General features: G+C 37.7%; 1 long non-coding RNA gene across 4 annotated transcripts in view; it reads left to right on the plus strand.

Annotated features, from left to right (window-relative positions):
• LOC106840743 (uncharacterized) overlaps window positions 1–12577 on the plus strand; it is a 30020-nt gene extending 17443 nt beyond the window's left edge. For all 4 annotated transcript variants that reach the window (XR_011499434.1, XR_011499427.1, XR_011499432.1 and 1 more), the window contains one exon: window positions 4–12577. This is a non-coding gene — a long non-coding RNA (uncharacterized lncRNA). The remainder of the gene's footprint in view (window positions 1–3) is intronic.
• The last annotated feature ends 943 nt before the right edge of the window (window positions 12578–13520 follow it).

The raw sequence follows: 13520 nt of genomic DNA on the forward strand, positions 1-13520 counted from the left end.
CAGGACGCCTGCCACAGCGTGGACTGACAAGCGGTGCGTAGATCCACACCTTGGATCTGAACCGGCGAACCCTGGGCTGCAGAAGCGGAACGTGTGAACTTAACCGCTGCACCACCCGGCCAGCCCCTAATAGGCATTTTTACATATCTGGATTCCTTTCCTTCAGTCTTGCACTGAAACTCCTAAAGATAACAACAATATAGTGGTGGTAGATTTGGGCATATGTGTAACACAATGAACAGACAGATACAGACTAGTGACAGGCTGCATATTTACACTTGTTAGAATTCAACAGTAGTAAAGCTAAATGATCCAATAAGTGGGAGGTCCAGTGTAAAGCTAGAGAGAGCAAATTTTCACCTCCGTGGAAAATTCCCGACAGAAGCATGCTATGATTCATGCACCCAAAGCAACTCTAAATCTCTGCAATATTTAACAAACCACTCTTCCTCCGAGACCTCAGTCCCTCCTCCATAAAAGAGGGTCTCAATCAATTATCCGTAAAATCATCTCAAATTTCGACAATCTGTCTTTATATATCTGTGATTCTCCTGCTGTGTAAACTTATCCCCACTACTGGACACAAAAAAACAAACCTGTTCTTCATGCAAAAGAACTGTACTGTCTCCCGAGGCTGATTTGATCTGAATGGCAATAACGATCAGCTAGGGACTGTGATTCGTGGAAGATCAAATACTTTTAAACGCAGCTCCTCTAACTGCCCTCCCATTCTGCATTCAGACGTTAACAGGCCCTTCACAGAAACGGTTGTACAACTTTATCAGTGGTCAGGTAAATAAAAATTAAAACCACAGTCGCCACGACTCGCCCGAAGAGGAGCTGCGGTGAAGACGACCCACAGGATCAACGCCGATCGCTCGTGTGCACGCGGAGCAAGCGCAGCTCTCACGTGTCCACAGCGAGTCAGAACTGACGCTCGACTTTGGAAAACTGTATGGGAGTATCCAGTACAGCTGGCCCTACAATCCGTTCCTGGTTTTATATCCAATAGAAATGAGTGATTTGTACGCCCAAGCTTTTACAAGAATGATCAGAGTAGCGTTGCTTGGAATCTAACAAATAGCATGCGGTATGTCTGTTCATTGGGATACCACACAGCCACGAGAAGGAACCGTCAGCACATGAACCAGTGTGGAATCTCACATACGGAGTACTGAGGAAGGAATCCAGAGATGAAAAGGTAACAACTGAATGATTCACTTCTATAGAGTTTCTAAAAACATACAAAACTGTGCTGTTGGACGTCGGTTTGTGTTGGGGCCCATGGACAGTTTCTGAAATGCCCTTTGTGTTCTGTGTTTTGGTCTGGGTTCTGGATGCAGGGATGTTTCCATTTCTAAAAATTAACTTGTAGTTTTTTAAATAAATAAACAAATACACATACAACTTTGAAATGTTCTCAAAAACAAAGATGATTTACTACCAGATTGTGGACAACTGCTGGATTTCATGATTAATTTTAAATCTCTATCAGTTTATTGTACATAATATGTTTTTAATATATTCTTGTAAAATTAACAAAGCATACAACTTTCAGGAACTATTTTATTAAATAATTATCTTTTATGTTACTAAAAATGTGCTGCTTGCTTGTAGAATAAAGATGCTGTTAGAAACCACAACTCCTGCTTTTCTTCGAGAGGGGAGAATTTCTCCATACCCCTCTTGATTCTTTTGGCTGGTCTAATAATTAAATTGATACAGACAGACTAACAGGAGAAAAACATTAATTTAATTTTGTATGTATGATGACCCCAAAGGTATGAGACCCAAAGAAGTGACCAAAACAGGCAAGTTTTATACCTTTTAGACAAAAAAAAATAAAATTGTGAAGAACTGACAAGACAAAAAGACTTAGGCTCGGGTACTAATCAGTGAAGAAACTAAGCAGTTTGTTTGCACAGAGCTCTTGGCCCTGAATTCCCTGCGTCTGGTGATGAAGATGTCTCTCTTCCTCTTGGCACAGGGAGGTCCCTTCCACACGGGAGATCTATTTCCTGCTGTCAGGGGGACAAAGGAGAGTCAGAGTGGCCTTTTGGCTCTGGCTGCATCTTAAATAACCTTAATTCAAAATAATCAATATGGCAAAGTGGCATATTTTGGGGCGGCCGGCCCTGAACACCATCATCCTGTTTCCTGCCACAGAAAACTTAGTAAACCTAATTTTTCTTGGTACCATAATCAGAACTGAACTTATTTGATAATGGCCTGTGCCTCAGGGCAGACAGCCACTTTCTGAAAGGAGGAGTTTATATGTAGACAGTTGCCTCCTTGGTATTACATTTAGGGCGCCAGTCACACCAGGAAAGCCGTGTGGATATAGACTTTTTCCCTTCACTTGTTTGTCTCTGATGGCTTAAATTTTACCTTAAGTCTTTTCCCCCATGGTTAAAAAAGCCATTCCTTATTAACACACAAATTCCTTTGGGAAGTAGTTTAGATTACCCAACTTTCAACAATATATTGCCACCTGTGCTCTGGAGTTAATGAGCAGTGAGAGTTAGACTACATGGTCCGGAGGGGCAGCGATGTCTGCATCCTGACCAGACTGTGTAGCCTGAGGAAATTGGCAATCCTGGGGACAAGGAAGAGCCGAGGGAAAATGAGTGTGGAAAGGAGCCAGAGGAAGCTGACCAAGGAGAACCCTCCTCTTCCAAGCATGTACCGGAGAAGGAGAGGGTGGAAGTAAAGCTCCCAGGTGCACAAATATACCATTTTCCTATGTTTACCTGATGTAAAATTATTGGCTATTACTGAGATCATTTTAGATTTGTCTCAACATTATCTCCCACAGGAGTAGATTTGGTATTTTAGTATCAGGATCATCACACAAAGAATAGAAATGCATTATGAAAAACCATTAAAATTGGTCACTAAAGCTATTTTCCAAAAATTAAAAATAGATTAATTTGATTGAATTTTTCCTGAAAAGTATTCATTTTTATAGAAAGTAGGGGGAACTGTGTAAGAACAAACAAACAAGCAAGTAAGCAAAACCCTGCAAACCTAAGTTTCCTTTTTCTCCAGGTGAGGGTTCAGAAGGAACATGAAACCACCTGAGGTATTGGGATGTAGAAGCTGGTACACACCTGCTCATCTTACTTTTGTTGTTGTTTTTGTTTACACAAATTTTGCATTTGCAATTTTTCTGGCAATTAAATTTCTGCATTGAGACTCAAGATGTACAGCTAATGTACATGATTGCCGTACGTTTTCTCGGAACATTCATCAACAGTAGACATTTAAAGAACACACTCAACCTAGTGAGTGTGAGTGTAGAGCAATGATCCCCACACGAGACAAACTATTACGCAATAGACAGACCGCACGAGATTACCCTCCACAGCTGCCAAGTGGCACAACAGGCAAGGACATCAATTTCTTCATTTTCTGTTTGCTTCCTGGAATTGTACAATAGAACGGCCTCCACATCACGTCTGTTCTCGACAAGAAGTTCGAGGGCACAGCTGATACAAATACAACAGGTTCCCTCCCCATATGGCAACCCTTCTGCTCTCCATCACCCTTGAGGTTCTGCCCTGGTTCAGAGGGGGGACTCAAACAATCTCTCAGTTCTCCCAGAAATCTAGTAGCCCATGGGTCACTAATTTTGTGAATTTTCAAATGTCACTTTAACATAAACATACTACAATATTTTATGAGAGTATTTAAGAAAGTTATCTTTTAGGACATGTTTGTTTCGTTGCACTCTATTCAGAAATCTATTGTGCCCAAATTCTAGGGATTCAATGAAACCCATTGTCTTTGAGATTTTAGAAGTTTACTTATCACTTCTAGGTTTCAATTTCCGTACCATATAATGAGATTGTTAGAGACGACTCGGGACATTTGGCAGTATATAAAATGTGGATAATATGTACTGATAATTAGATATATTGATATAAAACATCTGCTATGGTAAAAAGGCCAAAATTACCTTAAAGTAATATCTCTTTCCTCTTAAATATCATTTTTTATCATTTATTTTAAAGAAACACCTGGCTGTGGTAAATTATGTATATATGTTTTACTCATCTCTGAGTTTATGATAAGAAGAATTGTAATAAACCCAGTGGCCATTAGCAGAGGACAAATTGAATAAATTACTGTTCTTCAATGAAAAGGAATGCATTGCCTCTATTCACAATACTTAATTACATATATAAAGTGTGTTTATTCTGACATCATCTTTGTATAAAAACTAAAAGTCCAATAATATAGACAACAAAATCTAGTTATCCCTAGGCAGTATGATTAATGTCAGTTTTTTGCTATTTTTACAAAAATCTTCACTATGTAAATGTGTTTAATGGTAAAGTATTTCTATATGTGTTTTGGTGTAAGTGTGTGAGTGTGAGTGGGTGTGTACTTATTTTGTAAATCATGGTGTTGAAATGAAATGCCTGTACATGGATTTGGGAACTGAAAATAAGGAATGCTCATTGCCTGGATAAGTATAATATTTGCTAAATAAGTATAGCATTGGACAGTAAGGTAGAGAGAGACAAAAGAAACATTTTTTTGAAAGATCTGTATTTCTTTCTCAATCACTCTACCTGTATGAAATATCAGATGACAAACCACATTATTACATGTCACTTATTCATGAGGGCCCAAGTGTTCAACAACCGGGGACCAGACACAGAGATGGTTATGCAATCCAGGTCCGTCAGGAGACAACGCTGGATCCTCCTGCAGACAGAACTCGTGCAACAAGGAGTCGGAGTTCTGGGTCAGATACTAATATTTTCTGTTGTTTTTCTGATTTATATTTTAGATTTCTTTAGTTCTTTTATGCTTTTTCCACTGAAGCATGTTAGAAAACCAGAGGAAGGTATGAAATATTATACAAGAATTATTTTAATTACTTTTATCAATTTATTTATCTTAAATACTTTTATGTAGTTAGCAGGGAAGACAATAAAGTGCAAGAATGGATCATAGAGGTGGTTGTACATTTTTTATTGTTTTAAATCTCTTTCTGTACTTTTATATACTTTTTTTAATATTTTCATTTTTAAAGGAAAGCATTCTTTTTAGTGATGCATCTACAGGGACAGAAATTAAGTGAGTTCAGACCAAGTTTTTGGAGAACTGTATATTGATCACTAGATCATTATTCAGATGTTCTTTTTCCATCTTTCATCTACCTTCATCTCCACTTTTCTTACATTCTCACAGAACAGAGGCGATCATGTGTGACACTACACGTAACATAATTGGTTGGGTAAAACATAACTAGGACGTGGAATTCAAATGGCTTCCCAAGAACTACCAACTCATTTAAACCAGAACGCAGATTTCAGAGATGTTCAAGAGAAATAGGCATCAAAGAAAACAATAAAATAGTACTTCAATTTCTAGGGATTGGGATGGGCGCAGTTCGGACATGGAGCTCTTTGATGTCGTTGGACTGTGGACACGTGAGGACTCTCACAACGTCTCACACATCTGAGCTGCTGGTGAACAGATGATGAGGATTCCAGTTGATTAGGGCAGGAGGACTCACACAGGAAGCAATACTGCCTTTCTTGCCTGTCTGTCATCTGTGCTACCAACGTCCCTACGATGAGGTCCCAGACATTCTTCTAATCTCCCCTGAGCCACAGCAGCCGTCAGAGGGCAGCATGTCGGCCCCGGCACATTCCTGCCTGTACACTGCAGTGCAGCCCTCACGGAGGCCCTTCCACCCTCTTCTCCAGCAGCCACCCCCCTGCCGGCTCCAGTGGGTCCTGGATCACAGACTGTATCCGTCCCTTGTATACTGAGGCTGGATAGGACCTGAGGGGTCAAGAGGGAAGTGGAGGCGTGTTCTCTCCAGGAAAGTGCCGTAGCTCTGCTGCTCCACAATTTTGGATGTCGACGGAAAAACAAAGAAATATATTCATTACCTTCATCTCTCACTCAGCTATGCCTCTCTATTACAGGCTATAACAACATTCCTACAACACTGAAAACAAAAACAGTCTTCTCATAAGATGTGGGTTGTCTGGACAAATTAATTGTAAGAACGATTGCCTCAACTCTGATGACATCAATTTCTTAATCTATAAGATAGAAGTAGCAAAAACAATCATAAATACTACTTAGGTGGGTGTGGAAATAGCATGATTTAGTTTTGATGAAAGTGTCCTACAAACTCTCTACAGTGCTGTGCAAACGTAGGCAATGTTATTATCATTATCACTGTAACAATTTACATTAATTTGGAAATATTTTCAGGAGAGTCCATTTCCCTCTAGTCCTAGCAGTCCTAGCATTCTTTGTCTCCTTTTCTAATTAGTGAAAAATAGAGAATACCTGCATTTTAACTGTAGTAAGATCATGTTACCGTCCACTTCCATTTTCTTCTTAACCAGAGATTTCCAGACCTGACCAACGGCTGTTGAGAACTGCACTGTGTTTACTGACTTCATCCTCCTGGACTCTCTGACAGAGAAGATGTACAACAGGGACTCTGTGCTCTTCCTCCTGGCTTATGGCATCACTGTGATTGCCAACATAGGGATGATCCTACTGGTCAAGATGGACCCCAGACTCCACCTGCACGTGTATTATTTCCTGAGCAATCTGTCATTCTGAGATGTCGGATATTTCACCACTGTCTCTCCCAAAATGTTGGCTGATTTTTTATATAAAAGTTTATTTTGTTCAATTCTGTGCCACCTATACCTATTTTGTTGAGGGTTTTTATCACAAAAAGGTGCTGAATTTTGTCAAAGGCTTTTTCTACATCTATTGAAACAATCACATGACTTTCGTCTTTCATTCTGTTAATGTAGTGTATGACATTTATTGATTTTTACGTGTCAAACCATCCTTGCATCCCAGGTATAAGTCTCAAACGGTTGTGATGAATGATTCTACTACTGTGCTATTGAATTCTGTTTGCTAGTATTTTGTAGAGGATTTTTGTATCAACGTTCATCAGGGAAATTGGCATATAGTTTTCTTTTCTTGTGTTGTCTTTGGTTTTGGAATCAGGGCGATGGTAGTCTCAAAAAAAAAAAAAAGAATTTGGAAGTATTCCCTTTTCTTCTGCTTTTCAGAAGAGATTAAAAACTGTTAGTACCTATTTGAATATTTGGTGGAATTCATCCATGAAGCCATCTGGTCCTGGACCTTTCTGTGTAAGAAAATTTTTGATTCAGTCTTCTTGTTTGTTATTGCTCTGTTCAGGCTTTACGTGTTTTATTGATTCAATCTTGGTAGGTTGTATGTTTCTAGGAATTTATCCATTTCTTCTAAGTTATCAAATGTGTTGGCATATAATTGTTTATAATAGCCCTTTGTGATCCCTTATATTTGTGTCATCCATTGAGCTGTCTCCTCCTTCATTTCTGATTTTATTTATTTGAATCTTTTTTTAAAATTCTTATTCTGTGTAAGGTTTTACGGATGTTGCTTATCTTTTTAAAAAGCTAAATCTTATTTTCACTGATTTTTCTTTCCCTTATTTCGTTTATTTCTGCTCTAATCTTTACTACTTCCTTTCTTCTACATTTTTGGGGGTTTATTTAGTTAATGTGTATTCCACTACCGTTGGATAAAAAGCTCTGTATATATCTGTTAGGTCTATTTAATCTATTGTGTTGTTTAAATCAGCTGTTTCCTTATTGATTTTCTGCCTGGATGTTCTATCCTGTACTGAAATGGGAGTATTGAAGTGTCCTACTATTATTACATTGCTCCCTATTTCTCCCTTCAGTTATGTTAATATTTACTTTATATATTTACGTGTTCTGATGTTGGGAGCATATATATTTATAATTGTTAATGTTCTCTTAATGAATTGATCCTTTTATCATTATGTAATATCCTTTGTCTCCTATAACCAATTTTTATTTAAAGACAATTTTTTCTGATGTAAGTATAGCCACACCTGCTCCTTGCTTTTTATAATTAGCATTGGATATCTTTTTCTGTGCCTTCACTTTCAGATTATTCATGTCCTTAAATCTGAAGTTGGTTTTCTTATGATGGAATATAGCAGAGCTTTGCTTCGTTTTTTCTTTAATCCATTCAGCTGCTTTACATCTTCTGACTGGAAATTTTAATACAAATACATTTAAAATAATTATTGATAGGGAATGACAATATTATCATTTTGTTATTTATTTTCTGTCTTGTATTTCTTTGGTTACTCCATTCTTCTCTTGCAGTTTTCCTCTGTATTTTCTTGATTTTTTGAAGTGATATTCTTTGATTCCTTTCCATTTTTCTCTTCTGTATCACCTATAAGTATTTTTCTGTGTGGTTACTATGAGACTTACATAAAGCGTCTGATTGTAATGGTGTATTTTAATGACAACGTCTTAACATCAATCATATCCACACTTTTACTTCTCCTCTCACACTTTATAATAACTTTATGTTATTGACGTCACAGTTTCTATTTATCCTGTGTCTCTATTAAACACCTTTTGTAGCTGGAGTTATTCTTAAAACTTTTTTCTTTTACTGTTTACACTAAAATTAAGAGAGATTTACATGCTGCCGTTAAAGCGGTATTCCATATTTGTCTTCATATATAGCTCCACGAAATAAGTTTTATACTTTCATACGTGCTCACGTTATTATTTATTGTCCTCTCCTTTCAACTTGAAGGAGCCCTAGTGCTGGTTGTGAGGCAGGTCTGGTGGTGATGAACTCAGTCAGCTTTTGTTTATGTGGAAATGTCTTTATATCATCTTTATTTTTAAAAGACACTTTTTTCTGGGTATTGAATTCTTGGTTGGCTTGTCTTTCATTTAGCGGTTTGAATGTACCATCTCTCACCCTTCTGTCCTGCAAGGTTTCTAATGAGAAATGCAGGGAGGGGCAACTTCGGGCTCTGGTTGGAAGCAGAGCTGTTTCTGGGTGACTTATTTTCTTTTCTGAATGACACTATCTTTGTTCGTTCTCTTCTTTACCACCTTGTCCACCATTTATTTGTTTTATTCTTCTTTTTCCCTGGCACCATTTGTCAGTCTGAAGCACCTAGCAACTCTGAATCCTCGTTTTTATGTGGTTAATGAGCATAAGGAAGATTAACTTACTCTTCTGATAGGTTGAATAGACAAATCAAAAGTTAAGTTTATTCCATCTGAGGTGTTTGTGACTAGGAAAGAGGGGGAAACTTTCAGGAGTAATGCTCTCTAAGATGCTAATAACTTGTGTCATTATTTCTTAAAATATTACCCCTGGAATGCAGACAAGAACACTTTTTTCAGTACTCTGTGAGAAGGCTGCTGTGAAAAAAGGATGGTCAGATTTGACGTTAATTCAGAGAGTCTTCTAACAGGTAAGTGACAAATATTTCCATCTTTTTACACAGAGAGGCGTCATTACAAAACAATCCAAAATAATTTTTTTGACTATGCTGTTTTCACATACTCTGAGAAAGAAACAGAAAAAAAAAGAACAATCCAAAGTTTGTTGAGATTTACTATTAATATAGGAACTAAACAGAATAAATATAAGTGTTGGTGAGAATGGTCTTTTGAGTTCAATAAATCTTTTACGAGCACCAGGTCTGTGAAAAGCCGTCACTGCAGAGTGGGGATAGAGGAATGTATTTCCTGTGTCAAAGTTTATTACAGTCTCTGGAGTGTAGAAAAGTTCACGAATGATTTGAGTGTAAGGTAGTGTACAAGGTAAATCCTCACTAAGAGCTATGGGTTCTAGAAAGAAACGATTCTGCCTGGTTAGAAATTACAGAAAAGGGTAACGGGGAAGTGACCTTCATGTAAGTCCTGGAGAATGCCGCCTTTCCGTCTCCAAGAGACAGCTTTGAGTAGAGTCTTTACGTCAGGTATAAAATTATTACTCCCTGGATGCTTCCAAAATGATAGCATGAGGGTATAATTTGTATTTGATGCACTTCTGAGATTTAATTTAAAAGTAGAGTAACTGCTTCTCAGAGAAGCTCATAGGAAACATGACAATGAGGCGGCTAAAAACTGAAAGCTAACATGCCAACATGTGGGAGGGGAGTTCCTGAAATATTTTGGGTAAAAATTTCCTTTTTCATCAGTATTTGTCCCCACCAAATGTTCTTCCACACGTGGTCTTCTCTACCTTGCTCCTCCACAATGTTTCTGTTCTCTTTAGTAAGATTTGGAAAGAGGAATAAGTAAATATTAATTTCATGTGATTTGGGGCAACCTGATATAGGAAACGTGAGTAAAGGGTGTTGAGTTTCATGATGACTCTTTGGTTCTCAGGTGAAACTGTTTCCCAGGGCATCTCCTGAACAGATAAGCAGGACTCATTGGATTTAGTTATGAAGAGTGAGGAGTTTAGGGAGCATAGATTATGTTATCCGTTTATTTGGTCTTTTGAGAGGTAAAGAATCCCAGGACAAGTTGGTAACATTCCCACAGATGAGGGCAAATTCTGTGTAGATGTAAAGTGAGTGTAGGGATTCTCCCAAAGATAGAAGTCCAACGTAACCTGATCAGGGAGGGGCGGGTGGCTGAAGAGACACACTGCCTCAGGGAAGCAACCTTCCCGCTGTGGCATCTGCATTAAACACAGACACAGAGCAGGAGCCGCCTAACTGTGTTCCACCCTCATCTCTCCATATTTTCCTCTCTGATTTTCTGTCACTACATCTTTGTTACCCATCTATTCTCAAACCAACACATTCTCTTATTATGGTTTTGACAAATTTAGCCATTTTAAAGTTGTCTTACCTTATCTGAAGAGTTGAGATGAGTACAGCAATCACTGGAAGATGTGCTGTGTTACTGATGCTGTTTTGTCTCTGGATCATTGTAACTTGTTTTTGTGTCCGATTCCATCGAGAATCTGATGAAAAGTGTTAACACTCCTTTGGAAAAAAACTGGACATGTGGTCATACACATGTCATACATGAAAACACGGATCAATATTAGGAGGATATGAAAAAATGTCTCTTTTTGTATCCCTAAGGGCCTAAGAGTCATGAAAAAAAATGTTTTAAGGGGCCGGCCCAGTAGCACAGCAGTTAAGTTCACACATTCTGCTTCGGCAGCCCTGGGTTTACCAGTTCAGATCCTGGGTGCGGACCTAAGCACCACTTGTCAAGACACGCTGTGGTAGGCGTCCCACATATAAAGTAGAGGAAGATGGGCACGGATGTTAGCTCCGGGCCAGTCTTCCTCAGCAAAAAGAGGAGGATTGGTGGCAGATGTTAGCTCAGGGCTAATCTTCCAAAAAAAAAAAATGTTTTAAAATGATTATTTTTATGGGTGTCACAATGTCAATGTCTTACATGCCGTGTGGTGCTGTTCTGAGTACAACATCTTCTACTCCGGGTTGTACACTATTCAAAAGTCATTTAAAATTGATCTCAGTTTTCTTTTCTTTTTTTCTGGTGTTATAAATTGGAAGCATATTTGTCTCTCTACCATGCACAATAGACAGAAGGTCCCAGTAAATTTGTGTTGTGGATGTGTTTTGTAATCCATATAGCACAACAACAATGAGATACATATTATCACATTTTAAGGGGTAGTAGAGAATATTCAATTTAAAAGCTCTTACTGAGCACCTCCAAAGTACAAGGCATTGAGTCGGAACTGTGGAAAATAAAATCCTGAAAACATGTAGTTCTCCAATATTCTAATTCCAGGAAGGAAGCTAAAATAAGCACACTCGTTCTTGTGTTATAAGCAATGATATCTAATATTATAAGAAAAGCTATAGAGAAAGCCTTTAGAGATCGGGAGAATGAGTTTCCCTTCTAACAGGCAATCACTGAAAGCCTTCTAGAGGATGTTTCTCAGCAGCTTGGTCCTAAAGCTCACAGCAGGTTAACGCAGCTAGAAACGGAAAGGCATTACAGGAGAGGAGAGGACAAGAGGAGTTGATGCTCTACAACTGTTTATTTTTAATCCTAGCTACTACATTACTTCCGTTACAGAGATTCACCTGATATATTTACTAGTCTTTGTACGCTCCCATTGCATTGTGAACATATCCTGTTTGTACACAGACTTCAATAAATACTTGTTGACTTGAGAACTATATTTTCCCTTTTCTAGATCATGGGATATTAGAGATTACAAGATAAATTAAAAATCCCTTTGTTTAACATAGAAAGAGAATCCTTGAAATGTACTTAAGGCCACAGAGAATGTTTTTGGAAGAAGTTAATAGATATATGACTAAATTAGTCCGGATTGTTTTGGCCATGAATGGATAGAATTTAGCTTTATGGTTCCAGATTGAGCTGTTGACTCTTAATGTCATCATAAAACTATTGATTAAATATTAATTAAATATTTGATGAATGAATGTTAACTAAATTATTTGATACTCTTCACTTTTTAAGTAAAAATAAAGGTAAATTTATTTAATTTTTTTTAAAGATTTTATTTTTTTCCTTTCTCTCCCCAAAGCACCCCCGTTACATAGTTGTGTATTTTTAGTTGTGAGTCCTTCTAGCTGTGGCATGTGGGGTGCTGCTTCAGCACGACCTGACCAGCGGTGCCATGTCTACGCCCAGGATACGAGCCGGTGAAACCCTGGGCTGCTGAAGCAGAACACGCGAAATTAACCACTCAGCCACAGGGCAGGCCCCAATTTTTAAATTTATTTTAAGTAAAATTTATTTATTTTAATTTATTTTAAGTAAAATATTAAGTAAATTAAGTAAAAAAATATAAATTAAGTAAAATATGAATTAAGTAATAAATTTAAGTAAAAATAAATGTCCAAATGTAAAAAATAAATGCTTGTCCTAGAAATGGACAGGCTAATAGAATTGATGATATACAAGCTAAAAAAATGCACTCTCAAGGGAGTGGCCAAAATCATTGACTAAACAGAGTGACAGAGACTTTCGCAGCGTCTTGCTTCCAATGCCTCATATTTTCAAATGCTGATATCATATGATACAGCACTCATTTAAGTGAATAAAGGAAATAATAAGCTCATTGTAATGATTAAGGTGCCAAGACTCACTTCTCTTGTAGTTTCAGATCTTTGTCCAAGATCACAAAGTCCAAAGAGACTTTTTTTATCCCTGCCACTCAAAAGTGAATAACCTTCTCCGACATTTTGCTAGAGTTGGTTTTGGTTTGGAGAAAGATGAGAGAAATTTCAAGTCTATTTAGGAGAAAATTTACTAAAAAGGAGAAAAAATAAAAGGGTAATTTGTGCCTCGTTAGCCTATCATAGCCTGGGCTTTGGTCAGCTCACAACTTGCAAGACGACGTATTGGAGGTACGGGTGAGATTGGGGAGGGAGAAAATAGGACAAGTGAGACTTCCAGATTATATTTTTACTTGAATGTGGTGTCTCTTCCAACATCAACTTGCAAGAAATGTCTAGAGAAAGGTTTTTTCCTGGAAATGTTCATGATAATATTTCTTTTCAAATTTGAAAAAAAGAAATCTTCATTGAAAGAAGTGACATTTCAACATTCAATAATCATTGACTTTGCTAACACAGAAAAAAATAAAGAAGTCAGTTACTATCTATTAAGCCCCTTTCTAAAATGCATCTCTTCCCACTTCTGCTTCTCTGCTCT

Source organism: Equus asinus, chromosome 30 (genome assembly GCF_041296235.1).
Source record: "Equus asinus isolate D_3611 breed Donkey chromosome 30, EquAss-T2T_v2, whole genome shotgun sequence".
Classification (NCBI taxonomy): domain Eukaryota; kingdom Metazoa; phylum Chordata; class Mammalia; order Perissodactyla; family Equidae; genus Equus; species Equus asinus.